The sequence below is a fragment of the Centruroides vittatus genome, unplaced genomic scaffold (genome assembly GCF_030686945.1).
Source record: "Centruroides vittatus isolate TY-2023 unplaced genomic scaffold, ASM3068694v2 contig_923, whole genome shotgun sequence".
Taxonomy (NCBI): Eukaryota; Metazoa; Arthropoda; class Arachnida; order Scorpiones; family Buthidae; genus Centruroides; species Centruroides vittatus.
Window position 1 is genome coordinate 525,809 of NW_027122610.1, and position 4,623 is coordinate 530,431.

Below are 4,623 nucleotides of genomic sequence, written 5' to 3' on the forward strand. Positions count from 1 at the left end.
TTATAAGTGTGGAATTTTTTAAAACTAATTACTAAATTTTATCGTTTTCATAATTTATTAATATTCGTATTATCGTGATTATTAATTATTTCGATTATAAATGAGATATTTTAAATAGTACACCAGTCTGAGAAATTATTTTTCTATGATCAACTTACCCCCTATTGGTCGTTCTCCGATCATGCTGGGCCGGCGCTTAGCGGGCCAATAGAACAAGAACAAAAGAATCGAAAGTGATGAGCCCACTGCAAAACGTGCCAATTCAGAATGTGGGCAAGTGTGCCAGTTCCTGAGTCGGCCACGTCTGGAACATAACCTACTCGCATTCTAAAATACGACCCGGAAAAGGGATCCAATAAGGGTGGATCACACGTTTGCGCGTTGAGTACCAGTGGCAATAAACCTTTACGGAAGATAGGGAGAATCGAAGTCGTCGAATGTGGGAATAGGGAGCCCCCGGTAGAGAAGGAGTCCATCTCAGATGCAGTGCTCTCGTGGTCCGATATAACCGTGTTAAGAGATACGAATCGAGAGCGAACTACGCGTTTTTTGCGGTGTTTAGGAAGGCGGTCGGGTGCATGTGTCTACGCCTATTAACGTTTGGATAGAGTAAACTTGAAAGAGGATAGAACGGCGGCTTCAACGGAGTCTTCAAAGAAGAGTAGTGTGCCGAAGGCCCCGCTACATGCAACCTTTTAAATTAACCAGGAGACAATGAAGTGTACGTAGTTCATCCCAAAGAGTCGCGGCGACTTATTCCAGGGCGAACACCCGTGTGACTAGCTGTGCCAGTGACTGGCACGAATAGGGACTTTGGCCCGACAAAGAACTGTATCCAGCGAGGCAGCTGATCTCAGGCCTTTCCATGAGAAGTTTGGATGAAACCGCATATTCCTATGATTTGGCAAGCGCCAAATCATAGGAATATGCGGAGATAAGTAAACCTCGTTTCGCCTTCATGTAAGAGCTTCAATTCTGGAAACTCTTCTTAAAGATCGTCGCCTACGTTTGATAACGATGACATGCAGTAGAGTTAGCGCGGTGGACCCCCAAGCATATACAGTGCGGAGACGTATAAGTGCAAATTGAGGGACGTACAACACACACAACGATGACTGTTCCTGCAGGCGCGACCTGTATGGCCAAAAGCGAATCACCGGCCGTGGAATGGAGAGCACCAGTAGATCTGGAAATAGATGAACACATCGTTATGCCTGCCACCGAGTAATAGATACTCTTGCTGAATTGCAGAGACCAGACTCCATTCAGGTGAATGAATGCACTCTTTCTTGAAGAAGGCAAGACGTTCTGAAAGCTAAATTGACATATCGACGTGGCAAAGAAATGCAGATTGGGCCCAGTCCGGAGCGAAGCCATCCGTGATGGACAACGCCTATTCGGCCCTCGCAGGTCGGGCGTCTTGATTGTCAGAAGCCTGAGCGCGAGAATCCTGCAGTTGGTGGCGGAGGAAAAAACTTTTGAAAGAGCCGAGTGAGCAGCCCGAGCCCGAGCTAGTTGCGAGCGAGTGAGCAGCAGCCCGAGCTAGTTGCGAGCGAGTGAGCAGCAGCCCGAGTTAGTTGCGGGAGAGAAGATGAGCCTTTCAGTAAAATTGTGTAAATGGATAGAGCCAAACAGCTCGCGAAGCTTCGCCTGTTTCTCCTGACATCCGCCAAAAACTTGAAGATTCCACAGAGAGAAAGACTTCGCGAGGACTGAGGGCATGCCTCCATACCACCGGGGGCGATGTTTCCCCGCGACCAGCACGAAAAGACCCGACGAAGAGGATACTTGTAGGTAATCATAATCAATACAGTGACGTAGCGTGGGTGTCAGCCGCCCGGGGCGAAAGAAAATTTTGCCGACCCTTTATTTAGGTATCTCAATTTAAAAGACTAAAATATACAGTAATTCTAAAGAACTTTTCAGCAAGAACAATCATCATTATTGTGTATTGTACAGGTTCAAATTTTTACAAGACATTATTATTATTCATTGTGAAATTTTGCCGCCCCCTAAAAGTGCCGCCCGGGGCGGGCCGCCCATGTCGCCCCCACTACGCTACCCCACTGCATCAATACCAATCAAATCTCGCCACCTCTGCTACAAACTTTCAATCCCGCGAGCATGTGATTGGTGTTTTTCTTTGAAGAAAGCCTCGAGCGTCGGGTATTGTCATTGAACTGTATATTGGCAATGTAATGTGCGAAATAGATGGTAGTCAGTTGGCGCCAAGTCTGGTTGTAAGGAGGATGAGGCATAACCTCCCATCCCAGACTAGCCGACTTCTCTAAGATCATCTTTGCCCTAGGTGCCGGCGGGTCGTCGTAGTGGTATCGCGCTTTATCAATTTTTGGAACGTATGGGAACACTAAAGTTGTGCTAATTCTCTGGTGGATTATCGTCTATCAGTTGCAGGAGAACGTAATCATCGATGATAGGACAATTGCGTATATGGGGTTCATCTTGAAGCGAGAAATCTCCATTCTTGAATGTCTTGAACCAATTGCAGCAGTTCTACCTGTTGACTGTGTCCTCGCTTAATGCCTTGCAGATGAGATTGTGAGCTTTCAACGTTAAACAATGTAATTTCGTGCATATTTACGAAATATTAGCGTATAAATATTAGCGTGCAAATGAGCCGCTGCTTGATATGCCTCATCACGAAGCTTTCCAGTGAGAAGAAACTCGTATTGCGGACCTGCTGAAGAAAAGGTTTTCTGTTGAGAAAACAGCATTAGAAGTTGGTGTTGGGCGTTCAAGCGTATGCAGAATAAAAAGCAGGGTTACCATATCCAGGAAAATTTAAGAGCTGGCAGGAAGAAAACGTTGAGCACCAAAACAGAAACGTTTGATAACGAGTGGACGTTGCGATACATCATCACAAGTAAAGAGGGAATTGAAACATGGTTTAGGAATAGAAGTGAGTACTTCAATTATCCGCAGATGCCTAAAACGTAACATTTTGAAAGCCCAAGAAGCCTAAACTTACCAAATTACATAAACAGAAACGTCTTAATTTTGCCAAAGTCTATAAAGACTGAACCTTGGAAGATTGTATAATCCAAAATTAATAGAGTTGGTTCAGATGGGCCTGGAATGCTATGTTCTATACCTAATAGAATGGATAGCGTTATTTACACTGAGATATTTGATAATTATTTGTTACAATCTGTTCATTATTAGGAGCGCTTTCATTTATCAGTAAGATAATGATCCAAAACATATATACAGGAGAGCAATGTCATGGCTTCAGGATCAAAATATTAGCCTGCTTGAGGGACCGCCTCAATCACCTGATCTCGACCCGATTGAACACATCTGGTTCCCTAATGATCGCTTGTCTGACTATGCAGTTTCGCCCGAAAGCATTCACCAATTATGGAACGCGTACGGGATGAATGGAACAAAATAACATTGTACGATTTCAGGATTATTATTAACTAGCAGATAGGCCCGGCATTGCTCGGGCAAAAATAATGATAGAGAAGATTAGATTATTACGTTATAGTCACAAAAGAAAAAGAGTAATTTCATCAACAAACTAAGTATTTCTAATGAAAGGTCGAATTTGAAAATCGAATATTGTAATATTGTTTGATTTTCACGACGTGTTCTGATTATATCGTTCGATTTTCATCGAATGTTCTAAAGAAGAAGGGTCGAGAAAAACCGAATCAATCTGTTTAAATTTGAAAATCAAATATGTTCTAACATATTACTCTTTTTTTTCTCTCTCTCTAGCGCCCGTGAATCTTGCACGTCGCTTTCTCTTGTTCTCCATTGTTACTTAACACTTCCATTGTTGATGGAAGTGTTAAGCCTTAATCCTGTCCCTCTCTTTCGAAAAATCCCTTCTTAGTGTGCGTTTTTGTGACGTACCGTAACTATGTACCAAATTTCAACTTTCAATTCTTAACCGTTTGGGCTCTTAACATTTCCATTGTTACGTAACACTTCCATTGTTAACACTTCCATTGTTGACACTTCCATTATTACTTCACACTTTCATTGTTGACACTTCCATTATTACTTCACACTTCTCATTGTTGCTTCACACTTCCATTGTTACTTAACACTTCAATTGTTGATGAAAGTGTTAAGACTTAATCCTGTCCCCCTCCCCCGTGGGGAGGAATTTCGAAAAATCCCTTCTTAGTGTGCGTTCTCTTAACATACCCTAACTGCGTACCAAGTTTCAACTTTCAACTCCGAACCGTTTAGGCACGTCTCGATAATGTATATAGAAGCTTTAATCCTGTCCCTCTCCCCCGTGGAGAAGAATTTCGAAAAATCCCTTCTTAGTGTGCGTTTTCGTGACGTACCCTAACTGTGTACCAAATTTCAACTTTCAACTCCTAACCATTTGGGCTCTGCGCTGATTATTATTATTATGTTGGGTTAAGTTAGATATACTCGGTTAACACCGGTGGCTGTGTACTATGCCGGACCAAAGTCAAGGCATAGTAACCAAAACAGAAATTAAAGAAGTGTATCAGTGTGTGTGTCTGTATTCAGGAATTTTCTCACAATATGACATGTATTCAATATAGTGGCCTTCTGTAGAGTGATATATGTGTTTCTATTCAATTCTAATGTGCCTAGGCTTTTGTGTAGTGTGTGTGG